The following is a 14,676-nucleotide window of genomic DNA, read 5'->3' on the forward strand; positions in this document are numbered from 1 at the left end:
AAAGGAAAACTGATGAAGCAGGAAGAGAAATAATGATGTCCAAATGACAAAACAAGACAGAGCATATTTAACACTGGTCAGCTGCTGTCTTAAGGCTGGTTTCAGTCAGAAGTGGTGTCAGTATATGCAAAGCAGGAATTAGTTGCTGGAGCTTTATAGGTTTAGTGGCAGCCCCTCGTATCGACTCGGTGCAGATGTGGGATGGAGAGACCAGGTTGGGGAGTTTTTCTGTGCATCTCTCAGTCCCATCAACCAGGAGCACTGACCTCTCTGCTTATGCCTGCAGCAGACCTACAGCAGAAGCACAACTGCTCTGTAGATGTAATTTCTTCATGGATTGCTGCTCACAGTAATTAATATGTATAATATTAGTAACTGTTGAGACACAAAACGCTCTCTCAGCAAAGAAGTTACTGCTCTGCTGACCCTGTGTTTTGCACTTTCAGTGTGGGTTCTCTACTAATATTGAAAATTGCTCAAAGATTTCTGAGATAAAGACAAATCTGTAGGCATTTCTCTATCATATGAGCAAACACCATTTTCCCAAGAATGCTAGCTAAAAACAGCAACCAAAAACCAGCTTTAAAATCCAGAAAAAACAGGGCTATAGCTGCTCTTAGCAAAGATGCCTAATTCCTCAGTAGCTCTTAAATCTATGTCTTTGGATGCAGAGTACTTCCCCACACTGCAGAACGTCACCTTCATTTGCTTTATCATTGTGCCCCTGCTAAGTCCATTCCCTGCTGCTGAGCCAACATTTACTCACTTCTCGTAAGAGTGCTCTGGTTTCATCATCTCAATATAATGAGGTTTGTATTATTTTTTTATTATAATAAAAGCAGCCTCAGGTCTTAATCAAGATATTGGGCTAATTGCTAGGGAAACCTAATTAGGCAGACCATGCCTCAAACTCTGTAAATATTTATACATGCACTTAACCGTCTGCGTGCAAACCAACCCACCCTGGCCATGGGAATGGGGCTTAGCACACGCTGAAGTGTTGATAGGGGTGGGAGCCTGCTCTAAGACAAAGTTTAGCTGTGCTGCAACACGTAGAGAGGAGCGCATAGCGGAAATCAGATTGGGATCGTGTGAGTGCAGATGGGGCTCGGATCAGATAGGGGCTGGGTTACGGGGCTGGGTTAATAGCTGTACAGAACTGCTGCATTTTTTAAATTATCCTATAGAATAGTAATTAAAAATATGTGAGTCACTGTACCAGACACAAACATACATAGAGAAACACAGGCGTGTATGAAGTCTCCCTAGCCAGAATAAACTAACAGGTGCCCTGTGCCATTTCCCAGCATAGCATTTTAACGATTATTTGAAAAATGTTCTTGAACTCAGTTTTAGAAATTGTTTGCATGCATGAATCAGTTCATATTTACATGTTTATTGCAGCAGAGAGAAAATTCAGTGTTAGTTTTGGTACAAACACTTTAGACCACTAAGGTATTAACTTTAGAAGCTGAATATATGGAACTAATCAAATCCCTTTCATAAACAGATTAATGAGGAGACAAAAATGCACAAGTACAAGCTGCTAGGCTTTGAACAGTCACATCTTCTGCAGGGTGTTTATTTATTTATTTAAGTTAACAAGTATTTTAATTGGTTTCGTTACATGTCAGGTTTGGGAGGGATGAGGTGGGGTGAATTTGCTGAACAGGAAGAGCTCCTGTCAGATAGGAATATAATAATGTAGATGGAGATCTTTGCATGAAACCCCATGCTGATCTTTTATTTATGGTTTTTCTCTCTGTCTTCCACGTTTGCTGCACCTTCTTGTCTGAGCCCTCCAGTTTTGTGTGCAATATCTGGTCTCCAAGGTGTGAACAGAGGTAGACAACAAGGGCATTTAATTTAGCATAGCTAGTATGACAGCATCCAACCAAGAACAGTAGATTAGCTACCACAAAAGCCGAAGATCCCCTTCCCAAGACTTTCTCCTCAAGCATGTTGCCCATTTAATGTAGTTTATTTCTAGTAAATAACCTTGTACACAGAAACCGATGAAACACTCCAAGATAAAGAATGAAAAAACCCCAAAAGCAAAATTAAAAGAAACTACTGTGACCTGTTTATAAACCCTGTGCTTGAAGCAGAGGAGGACAGGAGATGGAGCTGCTCAGAACAAACGTTTCCTGTGTTGGCTGAGTCACAGCAAGGTTCAGCAGCCCAGTCCTGCTGGGGACGTCTCACAGACCTCACTCCCCATTCAGGACTGTAAATTTCCTTCCTGAGTTTGTTAGCAGCAAACAATGTGTGTAAAAAAAACCCCTCAAACACCCATGCTCACTATAACTGCTGGTATTATGCAAAAGAACTAATGCATAAGCAATCTGCTGCCCTTGGAGGAGAGTGCAACGTGACACCAGCCACTACAGAGAGCAGGGCAGCAGCTCTTCGAGACCTGGATATAAAGAAGGGATCTCTGTGGGGCTGGCTGAAAATGTTCCATTCAACACTTTTCTTTTAACCTGGCTCTTGAGTAACCTTATTTTTTTTCCTTCAAAGTTATGTCATTTCTGTACAAAACATCACCTTCTTACTAAACCGACCAAACAAGAATGTCCTCTCTCTTTGCTAATCTGAATAATTTTGACCCTGGGAAAATGTCACGGAATATGCCTCGGCAAATTTTTAGTTTGCACACACCAAGTCCTCATCAGACTCCAAGGACAGGTTTCCAACCTGCTGACCTGACTCAGGAAAGGCTCCCAATGAAAAGGGATTAATGGGCAGGAGTGCCAGTGCTGCATGGGAAACCAAGTCTGAGCAGGACAGCAGGCTCTTGGGGAGAATGGGGCCCTAGAGCTCCAGCTTCACAGACAGCAAGCCTTAATTTCCATTTCCTATCTTTTGGTTTTTCACTGAGATGCCAAATTTTTTTCTTATAGGAAAATTACATTCCAATCACTGCTGAAGTTAAGCCTTAACCTAAGAAAGTTCCAACTTTTCTTTCTAGCTGAGATGTCTTTCAAATTTTGCCCAAAGCTTCAAGAAGAAAGAATAAAAGCCATGGGATTCAGAGAAACTTGATATTTCTCATGTTTAAAGGGGAGTTAGTCATTTTAAAGTGAGCTTCTCTTTATACGTCAGAAAAGAGAGTAGCAGAAGTGACAACAAAACACACAGCTATTTTTTGATTTCCAGTTCACTGTGAAGAGTTGTTTTCACCCTCTCCCCCTTCTCCCTTTAGGAAGAAGTGTTAAATTAGCAATGAAAACAGCACATTAGCTGACAGGTACTGCAAATAATCTGATCATGAGACAGCATTAAAAAAACCTATTCAGCATGTTGTGGATATCGGGGTTATTCTCTTCAGCAATTACATCTCAGGGAAGCTCTCCTTAGATATTTAATGGGCTGGAGCTAAAGAATTCTTAAAGCACATTTCAGATCTGCTGGTACTGAAAAGGATCAAGTATTTCATAGTCACTGCTAAGTTTTACAATTGATTATGGCACATCCTAAGTTAAGCTCCTTCAGAAGGAAGCTGATAGTGCCTAACATGAAATTCCACTAAGGAGAGTCTGTGTAGGCATAAAAGGAGAAGAGGCAGAACGCAATGCTGGGCATCACGAATAAAAAGCCATATTCAGCCAGGGCCCAAAAGTGACTTTTTTAATGCTTATTTTTAACTAACTGTGAACTTTTGCAATAAGCACAGAGTGCTACTTGGCTCCTTAAATAGCTGCAATGATGAGCTGGCGCTCGCTTCTGTTACTATGTGAATTTATGGAGCTGTTGTCACACGCTTTGTTGGAGGAAATATATGGTGGTTCTGTCATAGGGACTGGACACCTATAATTCTCATTTTCTTTGCCTGCTCATAAATCCCTGCTGCTCAGCCACACCATTATTATACTTGGGTTGCTGCTGTAATACCCTCGCCGGAGCAAGGCCCTCGCAGTGCCTTGCAGGGGAAGCGCTGAGTCACCAGTATCGCTCCAGTGGAGATGAAATGCTGCACAGGGCCCGTGACTGCCTGCCTGGCAAAGGAGATTCAGGCACGTAGATCTGCCTCAGGGGCATGCTGACAGATAGATCCCGGGCTGAAAGGCACTGGGTGCCTTGGAAATGACACTTTGTGTGGGTTTTACCATATTGAATAAGGTTTCATGGGTTTTGGTGCCGAAGAAAGGGCATTTGCTGCTTCTTGTTGCTTGGAGAAGCACTTGTCTTACTGGAGCACTTGTCTTAGGAGGATCAGCTGATGGAGTTGGGGTTGTTTAGTCTGAAGGAAAGGAAGTTTGGGGGGGACCTTATGGCTCCCTACAACTACCAGATATTGTAGACAGGTGGGGGTCAATCTTTTCTCCCAGGTAACAAATGATAGGTCAAGAGGAAATGGCTTCAAGTTGCACCAGGGGAAGTTTAGATTGGATAGCAAGAAAAATTTCTTTACTGAAAGGGTTGTCAAACATTGAAACAGGCTGCCCAGAAAAGTGGTGGAATCACTGTCCCTTGAAGTGATCAGAAAATGTACAGATGTGGTGCTTAGGGACATGGTTTAGTGGCAGATCTGGCAGTGTCAGGTTAATGGTTGGACTCAATGATCTTAGAGGTCCTTTCCAGCCTTAACTATTCTATTCTATTCTATTCTATTCTATTCTATTCTATTCTATTCTATTCTATTCTATTCTATTCCTCCCATCTCTGTGCTTTTTGTTCAGGCCAGTGCAGCCGCTACAGAGGACTTGGCTGTACTTCACTTGTGTGCATAAAGCCCTGCCTTGCCCCGCAGGCCTCGAGCTGCCGGCACTGGAGCAGTGTGAGATCCTTTATTGCTCAGACACTTTCAGTCTCGCCGGGCTCAGGATGGGTTTGATCTCCGGGCTGCTCTCTCGGACCCTGTGCCTTTGCTGCAGCGCTCCTTTGTGTCTAACGCCGGAGCCGCTCAGTGCGCGGCGGCTGTCACTGCCTCTGGCTCTGCTTTTTGAGTCACTGCCGTCTCTCTGCTCCTCCGGCCTCTGAGCCCTTTCATCTTGCCCCGCAGCGCACTGCAGCCGCCTTCTTTCATCTTCTCCTCTCTGCCTGTGGGAATGCCCTTTCGGAAGCTGCGCTCTGCCTCATCCCTGTGGCTCTTTGAGGAGCCCCTGTGCAGGGGGACACGTTGCTGCTGCATGCCGTGTGACAGTGCCACCTTGCCGAGCCCCACACCGACCCACGCCGTGCCGGCAGCGACCGCTCTCTCCTGCCTGAGCCCCGGGAAATGACCGCTCTCCCCCGTGCCTCTCTTTCTGTTCCTGGCTTTCATCTGTCTCTTTGGCTCAGGCCAGAGGCTGCTGTGTGTAACAAGCCTGACGGTGCCACGACAGCCTGGTCTCAGCTGGGAATGCTGCCATAACGCAGATAATAACCACAGCGCTGGGAGCCCTGTCCCCGCTGTAAGCCCTGCTCTGCCCCTCGTCTGCACAAACCCCATCTGCCTGTCTCTCATGTCCACTGCTTAGAGAGAAGGGTGCCCTCCCAGGGAGACAGTCTGGGTTGTGTCATTCTTCCTGCACCTCTGCGGGAACACTGAAGACTAAAATGTGGCTATGTTTTACTCCCAGCATCAGGGTATCTTGGTCCCGTGTTGGAGGCAAGGGGTAAGCTGTGGCTACATCCACCCGTGACCTGGCCGGCAGCCTGGGAACCACCAGGAGCAGCAGCTGGGGTTTGGGACAGCACTGGGATGCTGCTAAGTGGGCTCCTATTGCTCCAGGTTCTCTCCAGGTTCCCAGGGAGCTACCGAGCATCTGTGACTTATCCCAACAGCTTGCAGGGGGCCAGACTCAAGGAGAGCCATACCCTGTGGGAAGGGAAAGTCCTAAGCACAGAGGACCACCACAATCATTTCCTCATAAAGCTTGCAGCCCTCAGGAATAATGTTGTATTCTCTTGAGTGGCTCCTGCAGGGACTTTATCTATGCCCATTCACCACCACAAGGTCTCATAGGACCAAACCCCGCAGCAGCCTTGCACTGAGTGTCCTCTCACCCTCTGGGTGGCCCAGGGATGTCCCCAGTCTGTGCTGTAAGCAAGCATGGGGAGAGTGGATGGAGACAGGGAGTCTCTGTCCTCTTCCTCCAGCACCATGTGTCAGCCCATTGCGCTGGAAAGTGGTCTATTGATCAAGATCCACTGCCAGTTATTTCCCGGAGAAGCATGTAGTGATTGAAGAAAGGTTTCTGCCTCTGAGACGTATTTTTCCCCCTGGAGCAGTGCACTTATCTCCTGTTCCACTACCAGAACAAGAAGGAAGGGCATAAGCCAGCCCAAGGTTATCATTGTCTTATAAAAGGCAATGTTGGAGATGGTCAATGATGGGCATCAACTGGAGGACCTTAATCCCCGCTCATCCCATTTTGACAATAAAATCACATGTTTTTATAATAAAAGCTTCCACCTGGAGAGCTTGATGAAAAGCACAGGGAAGTGTTGGTTCTAGGCAGGAATTTGCTCTACTATTCTGCTCCTCAGGAGCTTTCATAAGTAGGTTTCTTTGCTACCACAACAGAAAGAACACCCCTTTCATAATGAATTGCCTTCAACTACCATTAGCCAAGCTTAGGGGGTTTTTTTTGTTTTTGTTTTTTTAAATGTGGGAGCATAGAAAATTAAATCTCTGCTGGATTTTTTTTTTTTAGCAATTATTTTAAGCACTGTGAATAAACAGGGAGTGTCTTACAAACACCTGTTATTTTTCCCATCGTGAGTTTGGCTGCTGCTGAACAGTCAGAAATGCTGCTCTTTATAGGATAAAGTGTGTTTGTCTGGCAGAGAAGAATAGGGTTTGTTTTCACCACAGAATAATGCACTGGCTGCTATATAAAGTGCAGCACCAACTTTTATTGAATAGGAGGCATTTAGTCCCTGGCTTCCTCCTGGTTGCTGACAGATTGGTGAGACTCAGTTGCTCCCATCCCAAAAGAGGCACCTCAGACCTGGGCAGAAGGAACTGGGGCCATTTCACTGTCAACTTCTCAAAGCTTCTGGGTCTGCTGTGAATATGGACATGAGCTTCAGCATAAGAATTGATTGAGATCTAGCTCTCAGCCTTCTTCTGGAGAAATCAGAAGGTGCCAAGTCTGGACTTCTGAACTTCAGTAGGAGTAAAGTCCATCTCAAAGTCCATGTTCCCAAAACAGTGCAAAAGAAGGATCTGGAAACAGTTCTGGGAGATTCTCATGATCATCTTCTTTCTCTTTACCCCTTTTCCCCATCTCCTTGTCTGGATGCTGCAGGCTGACAGTACCATGGGGACAGGGTAAAGGCTGCTGCTCATACAGTATCGTTCAGAGCATGAGCAGAACAGCGCAGGGACCTGAGGCAGAGGGATTACAGCAGCAGTTGGTTGGCTGAGCTGACCTGATTGAGCTGACACTTCCTTCTTTTCCAGCCTTAACCTTTGCTGAAGGTTGTCACCTCCTCTCGCCTGTCCTCCCTCTGGGTGGGAGGAAGTTACAGAGCAGCTGAGCAGGAGCCTCGTGAGCAGGACATGGCCTGAAGGAAGGGAAAGAAGAGGTCAGGGGTGGCTGGTACTCCATAGAAGAGACAAAGCACAAGGGCTGACAGCAATGGATTTGGAGCATGTACTTGGTATTACAGGTCAGGCTTGAGGTGACCTGACCAGTGACCGTTCCACAGAGACAGCTGAGATCATTTGTCCTTCTTCCCTCAGGTAGCAACCAACCACCAGTGCTGTTTTTCAAGTACGTGTCTAAAGACAGCGAGGCTCTCTAACAAGCTAAGACAAGCATCACATTAGCCCCTAGCAGGGATGATTTTAGCAGGGACACTTGCAAAGCTCTATTGTAGCCAGCCAGCAAGTGCTCTGCCTCCTGGGTTTTGCTAGTTGTTAGTACGGGAGTAGGTTTGTTACTGCATTTTCTTGCTTCTCAAGAGTTTCCCATAAATCAGAGCTATTTCTGAGGCTCAGTTAAAGACCAGAAAGAGAATGCAGGAGAGAGGTGAGGGGGCCCTGAGATTAACTTGCTCCTGTTGGTGCTTGTGCTTTTTGAGCAGTTCAGATATCCGTCTGGCCAGTTTTCTCCCTTCTCCTACTGGTCTGTTACTGGTTCTGCACTGGATCTGTGCTCTGCCAGGCTGAGGTGTCCTGAGCAGGACATGGTGAAGGGACAGAAGGGAAAGATGATGCCATGTGTGAGGCAGAACAGAGGTTTACCCACCAGACGTTCTGTTTTAGCAAAGCAGTGCAAGTCAAGCAAAGCTGCCTGGGCTCTGAAGAGCTGAGAGGGAAGCAAAGAAATCTCACCAGTTTTACTCCTGCTGTTGCTCTTTAAAAGTCTCCAGCTGAAAGCACGTAGGCAGCCAGCCTGCATTGCTCACTCTGAGCCTCTGCATGGCGAACGGGGACACTCAGGAGCCTTCGCCAACTCTTGGCTAGTGGCAGAAAGGATGTTTTCAGTGGTTAAGGTGTAAGACAGGTAGCAGAGACCAGGCTTCCATCCTGGGCGTTGTTACCAGTAAACTGTGTGTGAACAAATCCCTCAGGCCAAAATTTTCATCGCCCTGCCCTTCTGAAAATCAGGCCACAAGTTGCGTAAATATGGGTGTAGGTACCTAGCAGTAGGCAGCCAGTTTGGAACATTCTGGCTTTAATCCCTGTGCCTGAGTTACCTCATTTATAAAATGGGGATAATTCTTTGCTACCTCGAGGGATGCTCTGAAGCACAACTCGATTGATGCTGGTGAAGCATGTCCCAGCTCGCTGGATAGCTATTATTCTATACTTGACAGAAATTGGATACGGCAGAGCTGAACCAGTGCTCTTGGTGCAGTTTTCTGTGTTGCCAGTGGACAGCCTTTGAGTCACAGTTCCTCCCCTCCAGCAATGAGCCAGAGCAGACCAGGGACATTTTTGGCATTGCCACAGCTCCATGTTGCAGTTTTACAAAAACCAAGTACTCCAATAGTTCTGCCCCTGCCTGTCACTGCTCCAGGGTGCTCAGACTGGACACAGGACATGCATCTTTCCCCCTGGGGAGGGAGATGAGTTGCCAGGACACTGGGGTGTGTGTTCTGTTAGGAACAAATTGTGTTTGTATCTCCTCAAGTTTATGTGGTTTGTTTTCATGTAGCATGAGCTCGGCATTTCTGCTGCAGACACAGTTGTGTGTACAAGACAATTAAAAGAGCAAATTGATTCAGAATAGCTCTGGATTTTGACACGCTTCCTCTGTCATAAAAGGATCTCTTCTTCTGCTTCACATGAGCTGCTGATACCAGGAAGTTTTCCCATTGATTTTCCAATATGAAAAAATATTTAATTCAGGCCATGACTTCCATGTCCTTTTCATAATCAGCAGCAAGACACTCTTTCCAATAGAACTGTGCTCCTTCTTCCTTCTTCCCAGCAACTTATCCCAGATACTCCTAGGAGAAACATGGATGATACATCACTTTTTGCTAAGAAACATATATTTGTATTTCAAAAACTCTAATGCCACAAGATATTTATTTGCACAATGCTGGCAAAACCTTGCACTTAGAGTCACTTCCAGATTTAAATCATAAGATGCAGAGAATAAGATTTTTTTAAATTGAAAAACACCTGCTTGGTTTTCATCTTCTGTCCTGTTGGAAACTAAAGCATAGAGAAAATCTTGGGAGAAGCATGTTATCCTAGGATTCTCTCTGGACTCACCCTCGGGGTGACATGATTTAAGTTTGGGTGCCTATCTTCAATGACAGCTGCTGTATCTTCTGAGTTTCAACCCTCGACATAATGACAAATGAACCTCCATGCCCACCTTTGCACCCAGCTGGTTTCATATCAGGCAGTTTCACTGCCCACACATAGGTTAGATAAAAGAGGAGTCTTCGACTCTTTTGCAATCCTCTTACCTCCTCAGAAACCTTCCGCAATCTGCATTGTCTTGAACAAAGGGTGAGTTAAAGATGAGTGGGATACTTCATTATAACCTCTGGCTGTGCAATGAGTCACACCTGTGATTTTGAAATGCAAAATAATAAATTAAGAGGGCAGTAGTGAGATTGAACTGACAACCTGATAATAAAAATACTGGGCAACTTGTCAACTTCAGCTGAGTAACCAAAGAACGACACTTTCTGCCAAGCACAGGCAAATGAAAGGCTCTCTTTGCTGCACTGTTGTCATGATGTGGCCAACAGCAATGTCTAGTGGTTCAATAAAATGTAAACACTAACTATATTTTCTGGAGCCAGTTTCTCTTTTTGTCCTCATGGAGAAGGAAGGTTGGCATTCAGGAGTCTGAAGTAAAGATTGAGAGCTGGAACTCTGCCTTGTATTTATGCCAACAGAAAAGTCTCTATGACTCCGTTTACCTAAATGTAGATGACTTTATAAATGGGATTTAGAAAAGTGTAATTACTATTAGCCTGATTCTCAGAGGGAAGGCACTCATAAATATTCTCTATTTATTAATCATCATATACAGTCATTTTCCTACAGCTGTCAAACTAACTGTCAAACTCTTCTCTTCATTGACTTCACTTGCTCAGTGGTACAAGGGTGTGTGGTATGGGCAGCTACCTGGGCCAGTTCAGTGTCCACAACACTGCAAGGTCACACTGCCAGCAATTTGGGGCACAGCTTCGTGAGCCGGCTTTGCAGGAAAAGGAACAGCAAAATGCCATCCTCCCACCATCATCTGTGTTCAGCAGCAGTTTGACACCCTTTACATGGTGATGCCTTTTCCATAAAACAAAAAAACCCCAAAAAACAAAAACCCACCAAACAGAATTTGGGTAGGAATCAATACTCTTCCCTATGGAAAGAACTGAAAAAGGAAAAGACTTGTCACCCACATGTTTTCTCCTTTAGGTGACTACAGGAATAGGTATTTGCTACCAGGAAAGCCTCTGTTGTTCTGGGCAAGGAACTCGCTCTCTTTGTCTGTGAGGGGGAGGAATGCTCTCGGTGTTTCTTCGGAGAAAGGTGGGGCTGCAGCTGTGTAACTGAGATGTTCACGTGGAGGTTTGGCATAACCCAAAATTGTCACCAGGACAAAAACATCCCTAAACAAAACAGAAACCTTCTCGATGGAGTAAAATCCCTACTGAAAGCCAGTCTCAGCTGTACAGAAAGCCTGTACAGAAAGCCAGTCTCAGTAACAAGGTGGCACAGCTCCTACCAGAACCAAAACATTTCTGGACTTAAGAGTAAAAGGCAAGGTTTAAAAAACACCCCCCAAATGCTTTTTTTTTCTCTTTTCCTATTATTCCAATAAATGTGGTGTGAGGGAATGGACATTTTGGTATGAGGCAGAGCCACTGTGTTGCTTGTAAGTGGGCAAAGTACAGGTACTTATTGGTGCTCTAAGCAGGATATCTTGGGTTTTGAGCATTGCCCAAATAAAACAAAGCACAGGAGTTTTTGCCCATCATTACAACTGCACATTTAGTTTCATGATGTTGCATCTGGGCTGAACCTGTTTTCTTGGGGTGGCTTTATGACGTTGTATCCCATATCACTGCCCTATGCCCAGAAATTAATTTTTTGCCTTTTCTGTGCCTTTAAACTTAGCCCGAGAGGGGGGAGAAAAAAACTGAGCAAAACTTTCAAAGCAGTTTTGTTTCAAGGACACACAGACTCCTCTGCATCCTGCGTCAGGGAGAGCGGAGGGAAGCACTCTGCTTGCTTCCCAGCCAGCTTTAGGTTTGTTTTTTTTTTTCTTCAGAGGGAGACGGAGAGTTGAACTTTTCTTTTCCTGGGACTTCGATTTTTCCCTTTTCCTCTGCTGGACTGTTTTCAACATCAGAACACATCGGGACTTTTTCCACTGAGGTGGAGGCCCTGGAGGAGGGCCCACCCTGTCCCAGCTCCGAGGAGGAGGAGGAGGAGAGAGGCTACCTACGGAAGGACTCTGAAATTTTCCCAGGTTTCTCTCAGCAGAGCAAGAGGTTTTATTATTTAGCATTATTATCCTTTTCCCGTGTGTTTGTTAAATAAATAGTTTTTATCTCTTTCACTTTCCTCCAAGGAAAAATTTCTTTTTTTCCCGAACCTGGTGGGGGAGGGCTGGTTGTAACCTGCCTTCTATCAGAGGATATTTTCCTCCAAATTTGTCCAAACTGGCACAGATAATTAGTGGTGCCCAATGTGGGTCTCGAAGGAAAGTGAAAAACCTGTACTGATTACATTTTGGTTTGAATTTGCTGGTCCAAACCGGCACACCTGTGTATACTCTAATGTCAGAAAAATGACATTTGCAGCCGATGGGACAGTAGTGATTGAACTGCCAAGGACATACCCATTTGTACCAACTGTGAGCTGGAGGATGGCTCATGGAGTGGAGAGCTGATTTCTTTGCACCTCTGATCCAATCAGCATATTCCAGTGATGATTTTCTGTCTTCAGTTTCAGAGCTTGTAGAATGATCTGGCTTGCCAGGGACTCGACACTGAAATGACAGAGACAGATCTAGACTGAGTCTAGCTGGAAAGTGGAGCACACCATTTTTAGCAGGAAGTATATATTTTTAAATATTTCAGTGAGATAATCAATGTGTTACAGTAGCTCAGCACTGTCTTGAGGGATTTGGTGCCATAGGCAGTCTGTACCCCAGTGTCAATCACAAGCCCATGTTCATAGTACCTCCTGCAGTAGGACATGCCTGTGTCTATATTTTATAAAAAACCAGCTCCAGGTCAGGATGCCAAATTGTTCTTGAAGCAGGTGAATCTGGCAGCAAAGAAAGAGTCCAGGCCATCTTCTTGGCCATAAAGTGGTGATGGGAAGGTGAGCAGGACAGATGGTGTTTGTCATGTCAGACACTTGGTGCTGCTAATCCTCAACTCTTCTCTGTCATTTTACCCAGTGAAAACTTCAAGAGAAACCTCCATGGTATGTTCATGAATTTAATCCAGCGGGACCTAGAAAAGCCAACCAGCCACATGCCCACAGCGAACAACCCTTCAGGAGGTGTCATGGCTGGCTACAGTTGCAACCTGTCTCCTCTATCTCCTCCAACTGAATGGCCACATCTTTATTTACATTCTGAGATTTGAATTCATACTCTGACCTGTGCAGTGAGACATGTCTCTTTCTCCACCACTGCTGCTTGCCAGGGAATGCACAAATAAAGCAAGGTACTCCCTCCTGCCACCAAGGACAAAGTGCTCTTATTAGTCAATAGCTGCTGGCGAGCCCTGAAGGCTGGACATGCTTCTTGTTTCAGCAACCTGGAGTGAACATGGAAAGCACCTGGCTACAAGGGCTGTAAACAAATAGAGACTTGACTGGGAGTTGCCACATAGCACAGGAGTTTAAATGAGATACAAACCCAGGCACCTCCTATTACTAAGGAAAATGCAAGCTGCCATTTGTCTCTGCACAGTTCTGTTTTCCAGTGCCAACACACCCTGACCAGAGACAGTTTGGCATGGAGGATTCGCTGGGCCTGATGCAATGTTCCCAACCTGGGATCAGATTAGTCCTAACCCAGGATCTTATGCAAATCCAAGGCTGAAGGAAGCTTGAGAATGAAATAAGAGAAAATCCCCCTGATCAAGGTTGCTGATAAAAGCAGCCGCCTCCAGCCGGTGAGCAGCACCGCCCACAGCCCGGCTCCTGTCGTGCCAGGCTGGGCAGGGGCTGGGGTGGCTAATGACAGTCCAGCACCGAGAGCCCATCAGGCAGGAGGAGAACAGGATGTTGTCCCATCCCACGCACAGAACAGCTCTATCTGAGTGAGCAGGAGGCCCTGCCAAAAACACAGACAGAGGCAAACGTGTATTCCACCATCTGTGGGGAGTCCTGGGGCAGCTGTGCTCATCTCTCAGCGGTAATGGCTGTGTGGAGGGGCTGAGTGTAGGCACTCTTCATTTTTCTGGGCTTGCTAGATATCCTCTGTTCAGTGCATTATGTATCTGCTTTCTAGTGTGGACAAGATTTAGGAGTTAAGAGGGTCTCCAGGGTGCCTGTATTTCCTACCTGCTTACAGACAGTACTCACAGAGTGTTTGTTGTGGTGTACCTTCACTTAGAAGGGATCTACTCTAGTTATCCCAAATATTAGGAGTGGAACTAGGTCCCACAATTTGTTTCACACCAATAAATGCCATTCAAACGGCAGCAACTTCTCTCCCCTGCTCTTGATGCACAGGGTACACACTGCAGCGAAGTAGAAAGTGCCGCAATTGCAGAAACAACTTCTAGTAGCCACTGTGATCCCTGATAATTACTCTTCTTAACCTCCCCTGGTGCCTTACAGATGCTTGATGGCTGCTCAGCAAAGCCAACTGCGTGTCCTACCTGCGCAAGACTCTTGGTATCTGGTATCAACGTGACTAAGATCGACTTGCAGGTTCCGTCACTTACCATTCCCAAGAAACTTTCTCCTGGAGGCAGTCAAGGCACAGGGCTGCCATGGCAGGTATTTTGCCCAATTAAGCAAGTGAGCAGTGCTAAGTGGCTGGTTGACATTTAGAGCAGAGCAGAGCAGAGGAAGACAGACTGGAGGGAGATGTTGCAACCTTGTTTGTGTTGGCAGTGGATGGGGTTGCGAAAAAGCCCTAAGAGAAAGTAACAAACAAAGGGTGTGTCTTGAAAGGAGGTTGAGTTCAGAAAACTTTGCACAACGTGCAAGCAACACGTGCAAGAGCCAGGTGATTCAGAGCTGCCTTTCCTACGCTCTTGTGATCTAAATCCCCCAACAAAAAGGACTAGTATGTGCAA

The 14,676-nt window shown here is 45.8% G+C and overlaps 1 long non-coding RNA gene across 1 annotated transcript; it reads right to left on the reverse strand.

Moving 5' to 3' along the window:
• Positions 1 to 6,823: 6,823 nt before the first annotated feature.
• LOC109144334 lies at positions 6,824 to 12,468 on the reverse strand. The gene is made up of 4 exons (XR_002045037.3): positions 12,252 to 12,468; positions 9,862 to 9,963; positions 8,270 to 9,390; positions 6,824 to 7,497 (listed from the first exon to the last, which is right to left on the reverse strand). It is a non-coding gene; the product is annotated as an uncharacterized LOC109144334 (long non-coding RNA).
• Between the last annotated feature and the right edge of the window lie 2,208 nt (positions 12,469 to 14,676).

The sequence above is a fragment of the Corvus cornix genome, chromosome 9 (genome assembly GCF_000738735.6).
Source record: "Corvus cornix cornix isolate S_Up_H32 chromosome 9, ASM73873v5, whole genome shotgun sequence".
Taxonomy (NCBI): Eukaryota; Metazoa; Chordata; class Aves; order Passeriformes; family Corvidae; genus Corvus; species Corvus cornix.